Genomic DNA, 17,500 nt, shown 5'->3' with positions numbered 1-17,500 from the left:
TTGACCTTAAAGTAGGCTACAAGGTCGGCATAACATTGTGAGCCAAAGCGACTGTACTGGGCTGTAATGACAGACAGACAGATATACTTTATTGATCCCGAGGGAAATTGGGTTCCGTTACAGTCGCACCAACCAAGAATAGTGTAGAAATATAGCAATATAAAACAATAAGTAATTAAATAATAATAAGTAAATTATGCCAAGTGGAGATAAGTGGAGGACTGGCCTATTGTCTCAGGGTGTCTGACACTCCGAGGGAGGAGTTGTAAAGTTTGATGGCCACAGGCAGGAATGACTTCCTATGACACTCAGTGTTGCATCTCGGTGGAATGAGTCTCCGGCTGAATGTACTCCTGTGCCTAACCAGTACATTCTGGAGTGGATGGGAGACATTGTCCAAGATGGCATGCAACCTGGACACCATCCTCTTTTCAGATACCACCATCAGAGAGTCCAATTCTGCTCCGACAACATCACTGGCCTTACGAATGAGTTTGCTGATTCTGTTGGTGTCTGCTACCCTCAGCCTGCTGACCAAGCACACAACAGCAAACATGATAGAACTGGCCACCACAGACTCGTAGAACATCCTCAGCATCGTCCGGCAGATGTTAAAGGACCTCAGTCTCCTCAGGAAGTCGAGACATTCTCTGTTCTGTGTTTTATGAGTCTTTACTAACATTTTAATGCTGGTTACCAATACCCAGCATGACCCTGGTTAACATCTTCCACAGAAACGCAGACAGTGAACAGACGAGAGCAATAAATGATCTGTTCAAACTGGACTGAACATTATTCTGTGCTCACCTATTACCCCTCAGATTGGATTAGTATTGAGCTGTTTTCTTGTTCATTTTTCAATGCCTCCCATTGAGCCAATTTACAGAAAATTACTGGGTGGACAGATTGGAAGCTGAGTACTTTATCAATACACATTGTCCCTTCTTGATAACTGGTCAATAGATTACTCGATGTAAAGACAAGAGATGACTAGATAGATTTCACAGGAAGAGAAGGGTCGATTATGCTGTTGAATTCTGAAATTAGTGACAAACAATTTGTTTCAATTTTTCATTTGGTAGAGGATAGCTTCAGTCTATACTTAGGAAAAAACAGAGCTTTTAGTGATGAAATAACAGAGTGTTTTAAATGACAAACTCTGACAAAGTCCAGTAACAACTAGGCTCTGGCTGCATCACAGCCTGGTATGGAAACACCAATTCCCTGGAACAAAGAAGACGACAAAAAAGTATTGATGCAGCCCGGTCACTGAGCACATCTACATGGAGTGCGGTCGCAAGAAATCAGCATCCATCATCAAACCACAGCCCCCCCACACAAGCTATTCTCTCTTCTTGCTGCTGTCATCAGGAAGGAGGTAGAGGAGCCTCAAAACCCACACGACCAGGTTCAGGAACAGTTATTACCCCACAACCATCAGGCTCCCGAACCAGTGTGGATAACTTTACTCACCTCAATCAGCCTCAGGTCCCACACCACCAGGTTCAGGAACAGTTATTTCCCCACAACCATCAGGCTCCTGAACCAGTGTGGATAACTTCACTCACCACAATGAGCCTCAGGTCCCACACCACCAGGTTCAGGAACAGTTATTACCCCACAACCATCAGGCCCCTGAACCAGTGTGGATAACTTCACTCACCACAATGAGCCTCAGGTCCCACACCACCAGGTTCAGGAACAGTTATTACCCCACAACCATCAGGCCCCTGAACCAGTGTGGATAACTTCACTCACCACAATGAGCCTCAGGTCCCACACCACCAGGTTCAGGAACAGTTATTACCCCTCAACCGTCAGGCTCCTGAACCAGTGTGGATAACTTCACTCACCACAATGAGCCTCAGGTCCCACACCACCAGGTTCAGGAACAGTTATTACCTCACAATCATCAGGCTCCTGAACCAGTGTGGATAACTTCACTCACCACAATGAGCCTCAGGTCCCACACCACCAGGTTCAGGAACAGTTATTACCTCACAACCATCAGGCTCCTGAACCAGTGTGGATAACTTCACTCACCACAATGGGCCTCAGGTCCCACACCACCAGGTTTGGGAACAGTTATTACGCCACAACCATCAGGCTCCTGGACCAGTGTGGATAACTTCACTCACCACATTGAGCCTCAGGTCCCACATCACCAGGTTCGGGAACAGTTATTACGCCACAACCATCAGGCTCCTGGACCAGTGTGGATAACTTCACTCACCACAATGAGCCTCAGGTCCCACACCACCAGGTTCAGGAACAGTTATTACCCCTCAACAATCAGGCTCCTGAACCAGTGTGAATAACTTTACTCACCACAATGAGCCTCAGATCCCACACCACCAGGTTCAGGAACAGTTATTACCCCACAACAATCAGGCTCTTGAACCAGAGGAGATAACTTCACTCAACTTCACAAATCCCATCACTGAATTTTTTTCCATAATCTAGGGGCCCACTTACAAGGACACTTAAGCTTATAAGACATTAAGAATTAGACAATTTAGCCCATTGAGATTGCTTTGCCATTTTAACATGGCTGATACATTTCCCTGTTAGTACCAGACTCTTGCCATCTCCCCAATGTATTATCCACTGACTAGAATGCTCTAATCAAGAATCTATCAACCTTAAATAAACCCAATGGCCTGGCCTCCACAGCTGCCTGTGGCAACAAATTCCACTGATTTACCACTTTCTTACTAAAGAACTTTCTCTTCACCTCCATTGTAAATGGTCGTTTTTCTATTCTGGGGTTGTGTTTGTGGTGATATCAAATGTAAGAGTGTGATTGGAGAGAGTTCTGAGCATGCACAGAAATGATAGAAAGATCTGGAAGCATGGCGCTGTAAGACACGTGTGGTTGTTGTTAAATAAAAGTTCTATTTCTTCCAGAATATGGTTCGTTATTAGTAACCCATGGTATGTATTAATATAAAGAACACAACATGGTGTCAGAAGTTGGTCTGGAAGAATAATACATGATCTAACATGGGAGAATCGAAGATAAGCGAAAAGAGTTTGAACTGTTTTGGCGTGCTAACAGTTTTGGAAATGGAAGGGATGCAATCCTCACCGACACTTAAGCAACGTTTTGAATTATATGTATCGGCAATCGGACTGGATCAAAAACTGGAAAAAACAACAGGTGCGCCTGTACTCCACGTAATAGGTGATGACGCAATTGAGGTATATAACCATTGTACTTTTGAAAATGGAGGTGGTTTAAACTTAAAATTGATAATGAAGCATTTTGAAGCATTTTGTGTACCGAAGCGTAATGTGATGTCTGAGAGGTATAGATTTTTTACATGTAAGCAGAGCACTGGCAAAACTATTGATCAATATGTTACTGAGTTGAGACACCGGAGTTAAACATGCAAATTTGGAGAACTGACAGACTTTCTCATTAAGACAGAACTGTTTGTGGCATTCTGGATAATGGTCTGACAGAAAGACTGATAAGAGAACAAGACATAGATTTGGAAAAAGCTTTGATGCTCTGCAAAGCTCCAGAAACAGTGACGTCACAGGCTAAAGAACTTTTCATTGAGAGGCACAACATAGACGCTGTGAGAAAGCGCAAACATATTAGAAAAAAAAATTAAACAAAAACAAAAATGACAGAGAGCAAGACGTCATCTGAGAGAAAAAAGCTATGTGATTGCTGTGGGCAGCAGCATTGGCCAAAAAAGTGTCCAGTGTATGGGAAAATGTGCAATGACTGCAGTAAGAGTAATTATTTTTCACCCTGTTGCAGAAGTAGAAAGAAAATAAAACACGTAAATGCAGAGCTTGAAAATGAACTTGGTGAGTTTTATATAGATGTACTTTGTGAAAACAAACAAAGTAGGAATGACTGGACTATTTCATTACAAGTGAACCAAAACAATATTCTGTTTAAACTTGATACTGGAGCACAAGTAAATGTTCTTACAGAATCTGAGTTTACTGCATTAAAGCCAAGACCAAAGTTCCATAAGACAAATATAAAAGTGACTGGGTATTCAGGTGCAAACAATCCAGTTAAAGGAACTTGTGTGGCAAAGGTACCACACAAAAATATTGTGCACACACTTTCAGTTCTGGTGGTGCCAAGGAATGTACAGTCAATACTGGGTTTATCTGCCTGAGAGAGACTGAATTTGGTGAAAGGAACCTTAGTCCAGGACAGTGACACAGAGTCAGAATACAGTGACTTGATGAAAGGGTATGAGAACTTGTTCAAAGGGATTGTTTGTCTTCCAGGAGAGCACACGATTAAAATTGACAACAAAGTGCCACCTGTAGTACATCCATGTAGAAAAGTGCCTTTTTCATTACGTCATCAACTGAAAACAGAGCTTGACAGAATGGAATGGCTAGAAATCATAAAATAGGATCCCAGACCCATCCCTTTGTTACCAGCATCTGATAAATCATTGCCACCAAAACCAGGAGTTGCAATTTTGCCCTCTGGAAGTAACGCACATGTGTCGATGGGCCATGCATTCCATCACAATCTTACCTCTGCAGGAGGACAAAGGCCAAGCTTGCCAGTACAGTACGATATTGATCTGAAGCCAAAGAGTGACAAGGATCATGATCCAATTGAAGAAGTGAAAGCACAAGTGAAGGAATTGAGAAGTTTTATTGAAATGATGAAGTCTCACCATAAAAAAGAGATTACACAATTAATGAATGAATTAGATGAAGAAAAGAAGATTCGTGTTTTGTTACAAATGAAAGTGGAAGGAATTAAGAAAGCTACAGTACTTTAAGAAGCACAACCCAAGTCATACATGGTCCAAACAGAAGAAGGAACAGTCTTACGAAGAAATCGCAAAGACCTCAAGAAAGAGCCAAATTCAGAGTTTCAGTTAACTGATGAAGACCAGACAAAACATGGAAATAAGAACAAAACACAAGAACTCTGTGAACCACTGAGAAGGTCTACCCGTGTTCACAGACCCCCAGAGGGACTGATAGAGACATGTTAAATTATGCATTTGCTCCGTTCAATGTTGCTGTTTGTTTTTCTTTTTAAGGAAAGGAGGATGTGGTGATATCACACATAAGAACGTGAATGGAGAGAGTTCTGAGCATGTACGGAAATGATAGAAAGATCTGGAAGCATGACATTGTAAGATACATGTGGTTGTTGTCAAATAAAAATTCTATTTCTTCCAGAATATGGTTCGTTATTAGAAACCCACGGTACATATTAACATAAAGAAGACAACGGTGTCCACTGGTCTTAGACTGTCCTGCCACAAGAAACTTCTTCTCCACATCCACTGTCCTGAGGCCATTCAACAATTGATAGATTTCAGTGAGATCCCCCATTCCAGTGAGTACAGACCAAGAGCCATCAAACGCTCCTCATATGTTAAAATTTTCGGTCCTAGAAACATTTTCGTGAACGGCGTTTGAACCCTCTCCAATGTCAGCACATCTTTTTTTTTATTAGTTTTTTTATGCATTTTCTACATCGCTACCAATAGAAAAAAAAAACAAATCAAAATGAAGAACATTAATACAGTGCAAAAATAAACATACAATAATAATATAATACAAAAAAGATAATTGAGAAAGCACCCAAATTGAAGACATGTAAAATTAGTATCCTCCCCAAGCCCTGCAACAAAAAAAACTCCAGACCAGCCACAACACAATATAGAGAGTATAAATCAGGACATACAAACCCCCAAAACTGTAAATACACTTAAAAACAGAAGATAATAATGCCTACTACCAAAAAAAAAAGAGCTGAAAGCAAGGGACCGAAAAAAAAACCTTAGTTAAGAGGAAGGTTATGAAAGTACTCACATCTTTTCTAAGATAATGGGCCCAAAACTGCTCACAATACTCCGTGTGATCTCACCAGTGCTTTATAAAGCCTTAACATAACCATCCTTGAAATATTCACGTCCTCTTGAAATGAATGCTAACGTTGTATTTGCCTTCCTCACCACAGACTCAATCTACAAATTACCCTTTAGGGAATCCTGCAAAAGGACTCTAAATCTTCATCTCATGTTCTCAATATTTATTGCTTATTTATTTACTTAACTATTTATTATGATTAATTATTGTTTTTTTTTAATTTACCTTTCGGTTTTACGTTTTGCTGTAAATTGCTGTTGTTAACTGGTTGTTTGTCTGTCCTGTTGGGGGATGGCTTTCATTGATTTTATTTTCTGTGATTGATTCAATCTCTTGTATTTACTATGATTGCCTACAAGAAAACTTCAGGGTTGTATATATTGGCATAAAATTATTTTGTGCTTTGAGTAGCTAGAATTAAGTCCCTTTTCAACTTACAGCATCACGGTTTGTGTATGGGAACTAAGGATGCTCTCCATACCAAATTCACATTGGCAGACGGATCCAGACACTGCCTCACAAGGAGACACAGAGTTTTAAATGGTTCAGTTTGAATCAATTTAATATCAGAGAATGTGTACAGTATACAGTCTGATATTCATACTCTCCACAGCCAGCCACGAAACTGAGAAAAATCCCAAAAGATTGAATGATAAAAACATCAAAACCTCAAAGCCCCTTTCCCCTCATGCACAAGAAGCAAAAATGTGACAACCAGAAATATATTGCTTCTCCTTCATCAACCAAAATCCTAGAACTTCCTCCCCACCAGAGACGCACCTTCACCAGCGATTTGCGAAGATGACTCACCACCACCAACACCCCCCCCCCCGACCCTCTCATGGGCAGTGAGAATAGGGCAATAATTGTTGGTCCATGCAAACAATGGTAACAGATTGGAATAGAGTGGACAGGAAATTTCACAGCATGGAAGCTTGAGCTCATCTACATGCTGCGTTGTCACGGGAAAGCATTATCGGGACCCTCACAAGCCAGGTCATGCTCTCTTCTCACTGCTGCCATCAGGAAGAAGGTACAGGGGCCTCAGGACTCACACCACCAGGTACAGAAACAGTTATTACCCCTCAACAATCAGGCTCTTAAACAAGAGGGGATAACTACACATCTTCACTTGCCCATCATTGAAATGTTCCCACAACCCATCCACTCATTTTCAAGGACTTTTCATCTCACATTCTCAATATTTATTTCTTATTTATTTAATAGAAGTATAGAAACATGGAAATGCTGCAGCACAATACAGGCCCTTTGGCCCACGAAGTTGTGCTGAACATGGCCCTACCTAGGCTTACCCATAGCCCTCTATTTTACTAAGCTCCGTGTATCTATCCAAAAGTCTCTTAAAAGACCCTATCATATCTGCCTCCACCACCGTTGCCGGCAGCCCATTCCATGCACTCACCACTCAGAGTTAAAAAGCTTACCCTGACATCTCTTCTGTACCAACTCCCCGGCACCTTAAACCTGTGTCCTCTTGTGGCAACCATTTCAGCCCTGGGAAAAAGCCTCTGACTATTCACACAATCAATGCTTCTCATTATCTTATACACCTTTATCAGGTCACCTCTCATCCTCTGTCACTCCAAGGGGAAAATGCCAAGTTCACTCAACCTATTCTCATAAGACATGCTCCCCAATCCAGGCAACATCCTTGCAAATCTCCTCTGCACCCTTTCAATGGCTTCCACATCCTTCCTGTAGTGAGGTGAACAGAACTGAACACAGTACTCCAAGTGGGGTCTGACCAGGGTCCTATATAGCTGCAACATTACCTCTCGGCTCCTAAATTCAATTCCACAATTGATGAAGGCCAATGCACCATACGTCTTCTTAACCACAGAGTCAACCTGCGCAGCTACTTTGAGTGTCCTATGGACTCGGACCCAAAGATCCCTCTGATCCTCCACACTGCCAAGAGTTTTACCATTAATACTATATTCTGCCATCATATTTGACCTACCAAAATGAACCACTTCACATTTATCTGGGTTGAACTCCATCTGCCACTTCTCAGCCCAGTTTTGCATCCTATCAATGTCCCGCTGTAATCTCTGACAGCCCTCCACTCTATCCACAACACCTCCATTATTTGTGTCATCAGCAAACTTATTAACCCATCCCTCCACTTCCTCATCCAGGTCATTTATAAAAATCATGAAGAGTAGGGGTCTCAGAACAGATCCCTGAGGCACACCACTGGTGACCGACCTCCATGCAGAATGTGACTCGTCTACAACCACTCTTTGCCTTCTGTGGGCAAGCCATTTCTGGATCCACAAAGCAATGTCCCCTTTGATCCCATACCTCCTTACTTTCTCAGTATACCTTGCATGGGGTTTATTATTGCTAGTTCTTTCTTTTTGTATTTGCACAATCTGTTGTCATTTGCACACTGGTTAAATGCCCATGTTGGTGTGATCTTTCATTGATTCTGTAATGGATTTCTTAAGTATGCCCCCAATACGTTTACTTTGAACTTTGATCTGCAAGGATTTGAGCTCACCTGCTACTCTAGTCAGACATTGCTGTTCTTTCTAAGAGTGTAAATATAGCCCGTAATTGAGAATGTGTCACTGACCAAGGTTCTGCTGTGTACTCCCCCACCTCCACCCCCCTCGGCCCAATCCCACAACTTGCTTTTCTTCTTCCTCTGTTAACTTCATCCAGAATGCCACTTGGTGAGACAGATCTTGTAATCAGCATCTCAAACTCAATGGAGTGGATTCCGGTAAATAGGGACACTTCAGACTCCTGAACGGACCTGTGTGTGATAAAGTGAACCCTTGGTCTGACAATCTACCTCGTTATGATATTGCACCTTATCGTTTATCTGTGTTGCACTTTCTCTGTAGCTGTACCACTTTATCCTGCAATGCTAGTGTTTTACCTTGTTCTGCCGCAATGCACTGTGTAATAATCTGATCTGTATGAACAGAATGCAAGGTAAGCTTAGAACTGTATCTCGGTACAGGTAACAATATTAAACCAATGCCAATACCTCCCTTTCCCTGTCGGTTCCCTACAATCTACCTCATTATAATCTTGCACCTCGGCGGCTGGTATAACTTTACAACATAGTCACTCAATGCTGAATATAGCAGACAAACCTATCTCTTTAGGAATGTGTGGACCAAACATCTGACAGGGTCAAGCACTTTGCCCGTAAAGCTGGTGGTGTTTCAAAGTTCAAAGTAACTTGTGTTATTGAAGTACGTATAAGCTACTATATACAACCCAGAGTTTCATTTCCTTGCGGGAATACTTAGCGAGTCTATAGAATAGTATAGAATAGTATAACAGGATTATGAAAGATCAACCAGAGCGCAGAAGACAGCAAATTGTGCAAATGCAAAAATAAATAAATAACAAGAACATGAGATAATGAGATAAAGAATTCTTAAAGTGAGATCATTGGTTGGGGGAACACCTCAATGATGCGGGAAATGAGTGTAGTTATGCCTTTTGTTCCAGAGCCTGATGGCTGAGGGATAGTACCTGTTCTTGAACCTGGTGATGCGAGTCCTAAGGCTCTTGTACCTTCTACCTGATGGCAGCAGTGAGAAGAGGGTATATCTTGGGTGGTGAGGATCTCGGATGATGGATGCTGCTTTTTTATGACAGTGTTTCCTATAGATGTGCTCAACAGTTGGGAGGGCTTTACCCGTGATGTACTGGGCTGAATCCTACCTTCTTTAAGATTTTCCTTTCAAAGGCATTGGTGTTTCTATACCAGGTTGTCATGCAGCCAGTCAGTACACTCTCCAGTTCTACTGGAGTAAGACCTGATACCACGGTCTTCTGCCTCACTCACTCAAGGTCCTGAGCCCTGTGGGCCTCTGTGGCAAGCCAGAGAATTGGGCTTCTAGGCTTCTCAAGCAACTGTATTTGTTAATCATTGCCTTAACTAGAACTCTTATGCCCTTGTGCCCTCTGTTTAATCTTGTCAGATTAATTTTGACTGACATGGGATTTCTGTGTTCTGTGATTATTTCAAGTGGACTCCTGAACAGTGCTCATCACAGGGTCCTTGTTTTAAGAATGATTTGTCTTGCGGTGTCACTCAGTTGAACCACTGATGTTCAAGTTTGTTTCCATCTTGACTTGGAAATCTGGCATTCTGCTCCAAAATTTAGTTGACTCTGTGCTCACCATGACGAAGTGCTGTTCCTCCACACCTGGGTTCAGTCATTGCCAGTGCTCATTGTGACAGAGTCTCTGTTCCTCCACACCTGGGTTCAGTCATTGCCAGTGCTCATCGTGACAGAGTCTCTGTTCCTCCACACCTGGGTTCAGTCATTGCCAGTGCTCATCGTGACAGAGTCTGCCGTTCCTCCACACCTGGGTTCAGTCATTGCCAGTGCTCATCGTGACAGAGTCTGCCGTTCCTCCACACCTGGGTTCAGTCATTGCCAGTGCTCGTCGTGACAGAGTCTCTGTTCCTCCACACCTGGGTTCAGTCATTGCCAGTGCTCATCGTGACAGAGTCTCTGTTCCTCCACACCTGGGTTCAGTCATTGCCAGTGCTCATCGTGACAGAGTCTCTGTTCCTCCACACCTGGGTTCAGTCATTGCCAGTGCTCATCGTGACAGAGTCTCTGTTCCTCCACACCTGGGTTCAGTCATTGCCAGTGCTCATCGTGACAGAGTCTCTGTTCCTCCACACCTGGGTTCAGTCATTGCCAGTGCTCATCGTGACAGAGTCTCTGTTCCTCCACACCTGGGTTCAGTCATTGCCAGTGCTCATTGTGACAGAGTCTGCCGTTCCTCCACACCTGGGTTCAGTCATTGCCAGTGCTCATCGTGACAGAGTCTGCCGTTCCTCCACACCTGGGTTCAGTCATTGCCAGTGCTCATCGTGACAGAGTCTCTGTTCCTCCACACCTGGGTTCAGTCATTGCCAGTGCTCATCGTGACAGAGTCTCTGTTCCTCCACACCTGGGTTCAGTCATTGCCAGTGCTCATCGTGACAGAGTCTCTGTTCCTCCACACCTGGGTTCAGTCATTGCCAGTGCTCATCGTGACAGAGTCTCTGTTCCTCCACACCTGGGTTCAGTCATTGCCAGTGCTCATCGTGACAGAGTCTCTGTTCCTCCACACCTGGGTTCAGTCATTGCCAGTGCTCATCGTGACAGAGTCTCTGTTCCTCCACACCTGGGTTCAGTCATTGCCAGTGCTCATCGTGACAGAGTCTCTGTTCCTCCACACCTGGGTTCAGTCATTGCCAGTGCTCATCGTGACAGAGTCTCTGTTCCTCCACACCTGGGTTCAGTCATTGCCAGTGCTCATCGTGACAGAGTCTCTGTTCCTCCACACCTGGGTTCAGTCATTGCCAGTGCTCATCGTGACAGAGTCTCTGTTCCTCCACACCTGGGTTCAGTCATTGCCAGTGCTCATCGTGACAGAGTCTCTGTTCCTCCACACCTGGGTTCAGTCATTGCCAGTGCTCATCATGACAGAGTCTCTGTTCCTCCACACCTGGGTTCAGTCATTGCCAGTGCTCATCGTGACAGAGTCTCTGTTCCTCCACACCTGGGTTCAGTCATTGCCAGTGCTCATCGTGACAGAGTCTCTGTTCCTCCACACCTGGGTTCAGTCATTGCCAGTGCTCATCGTGACAGAGTCTCTGTTCCTCCACACCTGGGTTCAGTCATTGCCAGTGCTCATCGTGACAGAGTCTCTGTTCCTCCACACCTGGGTTCAGTCATTGCCAGTGCTCATCGTGACAGAGTCTCTGTTCCTCCACACCTGGGTTCAGTCATTGCCAGTGCTCATCATTACACTCTGTCACAGCTGATAAAAAATCGCTAACTCTGGATTACTAGTCCAGAAGCATAACCACTGACTACACTGCACAATAATTTACTTCCTGAATACTTTTGCATGTATCTTAAGGATTTTGGGCAGCTGATCGTTAAAGTCACCATGAAATTTCCCTATCATGCACCTTTTTGAAATTTCCTATATTTGCTATCTTAATTCACAATTCAAGTCACAGTAATTGCTGCCAAGATTAAGGAAAACATTTTTGTTGGTCCACAAATCAAATAGGTCATGAATGGCAGGCAATTCAAAGAACTTCTAGTGAGGTCCAGAGAAAATCACACGGAAGGCATTCAAATCCCAAACAAGAGAGAATCTGCAGATGCTGAAAATTCGAGCAACACACACAAAATGCTGGAGGAACTCAGCAGGCCAGGCAGCATCTATGGAAAGGAGTACAGTTGACGTTTCAGGCTGAAACCCTTTGGCAGGACTGCAGAAAAAAAGCTGAGGAGTAGTTTTAAAAAGTGGAAGGGGGAGAGAAAAAACATCAGGTAATAACTGGGGGGGGGAGGGATGAAGTAAAGAGCTGGGAAGTTGATTGGTGAAAGCGACAGAAGGCCATGGAAGAAAGAAAAAGGGGGGAGGAGCACCAGAGGAAGGCGATGGGGGAGCAAGGAGATAAGGTGAGGGAGGGAGAAAGGGTTGGGAATTGGTGAAGAGGGTGTAGGTGGGGGGCATTACTGGAAGTTTGAGAAATCGATGTTCATGCCATCAGGTTGGAGGCTACCCAAACGGAATATAAGGTCTTGTTCCTCCAACTTAAGTGTAGCCCCATCATGACAGTGGAGGAGGTCATGGATGGACACTTCAGAATGGGAATGGAAAGTGGAATAAAAATGGGTTTCCACTCGGAGATCCCGCTTTTCCTGGCTGATGGAGCGTAAGTGCTCGGCGAAGCAGTCTCCCAATCTATGTCAGGTTTCACTGAAATACAGAAGGCCACACCGGGAACACTGAACACAATAGATGACCCCAACAGACTCACAGGTGAATTGTCGCCTCACCTGGAAGGGCTGTTTAGGGTCCTGAATGTTTGGGAGGGAGGAAGCGTAGCACTTGTACTGCTTGCAAGGATAAGTGCCAGGAGGGAGATCAGTGAGGAGGGACGAATGGACAAGGGGGTGACATAGGGAGCGAACCCAATGGAAAGCAGGAAGTGGGGGGTGGGGAAGATGTGCTTGGTGGTGGGATCCCGTTGGAGGTGGTGGAAGTTTCGGAGAATTATGTGCTGGACGCCGAGGCTGGTGGGGTGGTAGATGAGGACAAGAGGACCCTATCCCTGGTAGGGTGGTGGGAGGATGCGATTGAGGGCAGTATTGATGGTGAAGGAAGGGAAGCCCCCTTTTTTGAAAAAGGAATTCTGGAATTCCTTTCTGGAATGAAAAGCCTCATACTGAGAGCAGATGCGGTGGAGATGGAGTAATTGAGAAAAGGGAATGGCGTTTTTACAAGTCGCAGGGTGGGATGAGGTGTAGTTCAGGTAGCTGTTTATGAGTTTGTAATAGGTATCAGTGGGTAATCTGTCCCCAGAGATAGAGAGTGAGATCGAGAAAGGGGAGGGAGGTGTCGGAAATGGACCTGGTGAATTTGAAGACAGAGTGGAAGTTGGAGGCAAAGAGGAAGTCGACGATTTCAGCATGGGTGCAGGAAGCAGCACCAATGCAGTCATCGATGTAGCGCAGGAAAAGTGCGGGACAGTCACCAGTGTAGGCTTGGAACATAGACTGTTCCACATAGACGACAAACAGGCAGGCAAAAGTGGAACCCGTGCGAGTGCCCATGGCTACACCTTTAGTTTGAGGGAGGTGGGAGAACCCTAAGGAAAAATTATTAAGAGCGAGGACAAGTTCTGCTAGGCAAAGGAGAGTGGTGGTGGAAGGGAACTGGTTGGGACGGGTGTCCAGGAAGAAACAGAGAGCTGTGTAGCCTTCCTGGTGGAGGATGGAGGTGTATAGGGACTGGGCATCCAGAACAAAGATAAGATGGTGGGGGACAAGGAACTTGAAATCATTGAAAAGATCCAGAGCATGTGAGGTGTCAAGGGACTGAACCGGGTGGGGGGGGGGGAATAAAACAAAGTCGGGATATGCCTATATGAGCTCAGTGGGGCAGCAACAAGCTAAAACAATGGTCTGCCTGGACAAGCCGATTTGTGGATCTTGGGTAGGAGGTAGAAATGGGAGGTACAGGGTGCGGTAACTATGAGGTTGGTGGCGGTGGATGGGAGATCCCCAGTGTCAATAAGGTAGTGAGGGTGTGGGAGACAATGGCCTGGTCTTCCTTAGTGGGGTCCTGTTCGAGGGGAGAGTAAGAGGAGGTGTCTGAGAGTTGGCGCTGGGTCTCAGCAAGGTAGCGGTCAGGATGCTAGACTACTACAGCACCTCCCTTAACTGCGGGTTTGATGGTGAGGTTAGGATGGGTGTGGAGGGGAAGGCATTCAAAGATGTTGTTGAAAATTTTCCTGAGCATCAAACTAGGTGCAGCTAGCTGAAAATATGCTTCAGGCACACAACACCATGAAGTGCAACATGTCACTAAAGATTCGTTTTCTGCATCCCCATATAGACATCCTCCCTGCAAATCTTGGTGCTGTCATTGACCAGTACGGTGAAAGATTTCACCAGGATATTGCGGTCATGGAGAAACGATATCAGGGCAACTGGAATCCATCAATACTGGCTGATTATTGTTGGACACTTAATCGAGAAGCCTCAGACACTGAGTACAAATGAACAATCACAAACAGAACATTTTTAGCTTAATTGAACTATTGCAAACCTTCAGCACCGTTGGGCAATTAAATGCAATAAATTCAATAAAAGATAATTTCTTGTTTCTCCAAATTCCTACATGATACAATTAGTTTGAAATTATATTTGTATTCAGCTTCAAGTGGTCTATCATCAACAAAAAAAAATTCTGAGTAAGTTACACTCTCAAAAAAAATTGTTGTACAGTTAGTATCAGTCACCAACCTGAAACAATTCGTTAATATTGTTTATACGGTCAAAAAATATTGACTGCTTATTCCCCTCCATAGAGGCTGCCTGGCCTGCTGAGTTCCTCCAGCATTTTGCGTGTGTTGCTCTGGATTCCAGCATCTACAGAATCTCTTGTGCTTATGTTAAGCTTTTCTCGAATGGATGTCTCAAAGATGCAGAATCGATCATTAAGGACAACCATCAGCCAGGACATGCTGGCTCAGTGGTATGATCAGAGAGGAGATGCAGGAGCCTGAAGACACACACTTAATGTTTTAGGACAGAATCTTCCCCTCTACTATCAGATTTCCAAGCATTCAATAATCCTGTGAACAATCCATCACTATTTTTGCTCTTCAAGTAAAAAATTCTGTATAGCAAAGATGTTTTCAAAAATAATGAAATGAAAAGTTTCTAAATATCAGAAAACATACTATAAAGAACAGTAAAAAAAAGAGAAAAATAAGTTAAATCAATATTTGGTGTGACCACCTTTTGTCTTTAAAACTGTATCAATTCTCTTAAGTACACTCTTGTGAAGTTTTGTAAGAAAATATGCTGGTAGGTTGTTCTAAGCATCTTGGAGACTTTGGCTGTCTCGCTCGTTTCTGCCTCTCCAGGTAATCCCAGACAGCCTCGACGACGTTAAGATCAGAACTCTGCAGAAGCCACACCACCTGAAACCATATGAAAAAAATCTAGGGTGCCTAAGAGTTTTGCACAATACTTTATTGTCACCAAACAATTGATACTAGAGTGTACAATCATCACAGCGATATTTGATTCTGCGCTTCGTGCTTCCTGAAGTACAAATCCAAGTAAATATAGTAAAAAATTTAAACTATAAATCATAATTAGAAAATAGAAAAGGGAAAGTAAGGTAGTGCAAGTCAGGTCCGGATATTTGGAAGGTACAGCCCAGATCCGGGTCAGGACCCATTCAGCAGTCTTATCACAGTTGGAAAGAAGCTGTTCCCAAATTTGGCCGTATGAACCTTCAAGCTCCTGAACCTTCTCCCGGAGGGAAGTGGGACAAAAAGTGTGTTGGCTGTGTGGGTCGTGTCCTTGGTGATCCTGGCAGCACAGCTCCGACAGCGTGCAGTGTAAAGTGAGTCCAAGGGTGGAAGATTGGTTTGTGTGATGCTTTGGGCTATGTTCACGATTTTCTGCAGCTTCTTCCGGTCTTGGACAGGACAACTTCCATACCAGGTTGTGATGCACCCTAGAAGAATGCTTTCTACGGTGCATCTATAAAAATTAGTGAGGGTTTTAGGAGACAGGCCAAATTTCTTCAGCTTTCTCAGGAAGTAAAGGCACTGGTGGGCCTTCTTGGCAGTGGACTCTGCTTGGTTAGACCAAGTCAGGTCATTTGTGATATTCACACCAAGGAACTTATTCATATTGTAATTTAGAGCCTGCTTTCTGTATTGCACTGAACTGTTGTGTCAAAGCATCAAATTTCTTGATATACCTCGGTGATAATGAAACTGATTGTGATTCAGATCCTGAGATGTTCCAATACCATGGCGGGAGCTCCATCATGGTCACTAGCTTCCCCAATACTGAGAACACCTTCAGAAAATGATGATTCAAAGAGTCGGCATCATCTTCTCATTACTACCAGCAGGAAGGAGGTAAGGGAGCTGGAAGATACTCATTCAACATTTTACGAACAGCTTCTTTCACTCCACCATTAGATTTCTGAATGATGAACCCTTTGATGAAGGGTTCCATTGGAAGAATTTATAATTTATTATTACAAATGTGATGAGCATCCTTTATTTAAAATTAAACAAGATTGGGAAAAGGAACTTAATTTGACTTTTATGACGGAGGATTGGATGCGAATTCTGAAGTTGGTTGGTTGGTTGGTTGATTTGTGCTAGTCATTCACTGATTCAACTTAAAATTGTACATCATTACTACTTGACGAAGGAGAGATTGTCTAAGATCTTTCCTAATGTTGATAGTTGTGATAGATGTAAAACTGAGACAGCTACACTGACACACGTCTTGGTCTTGTTCTATACTGGAACAGCTTTGGAAGTCAGTTTTTTCTACAATTTGTAAAGCACTTAAAATTAAGTTACAACTTAACAAAGTAACTGTGCTCTTTGGAATAATTCCTCAAAATATCTGTGATATTTCTTTGTCTGACCAACATGTTATTGTGTTTGTTACATTGATAGCTAGGAGAGCCATTCTGTTGAAGTGGAAGGATGCATCACTCTGTCACAATGGTTCTCTCAAGTGATGTTATGTCTTAGTTTGGAGAAAATTAGAAGTCGAACCTTCGAACCTATGTTTGATTTTGAGAAAAGATGGGGTTCATTTGCTTGTTACTACCATTTGAGTTAATTGTTAGATTTTCTCCACAATCTAATTGTAAATTTTGGTATAATTTTTTTGCTGGCGGTTTGATGTTTATCTTTAGAAGCTTTTTGTATGACGCATGGCTTCAGGGTTCAACACCTAATGGGTCTTTTTTTTCTCACTTTTCTTTGCTTTAGTAGGGTTTTTTTCTTCTCTTTTTTAGTGTCATCATATTTTTCAATCTTTAAAACATTGTTTTTTTTCCCTTTGAGACATTGTAAGTGTTACTTCAATGTATTCTTGTTATTTGGGGTAATAATAATAATAATAATAAAAAGATTTGAAAGGAAAAGATTTCTGAATGACAACAAACTCATGAGTGCTACCTCACTACTTTTCCTCTGTATTTCGCTACTTATTTATTTATATATATATTTCTTATAGTAATTAATTGTCTATTTTCTGTATCCCACTTTATTGTTGCC

The sequence above is a fragment of the Hypanus sabinus genome, chromosome 11 (genome assembly GCF_030144855.1).
Source record: "Hypanus sabinus isolate sHypSab1 chromosome 11, sHypSab1.hap1, whole genome shotgun sequence".
Classification (NCBI taxonomy): Eukaryota; Metazoa; Chordata; class Chondrichthyes; order Myliobatiformes; family Dasyatidae; genus Hypanus; species Hypanus sabinus.
Note: the sequence above shows the minus strand (reverse complement) of the source record.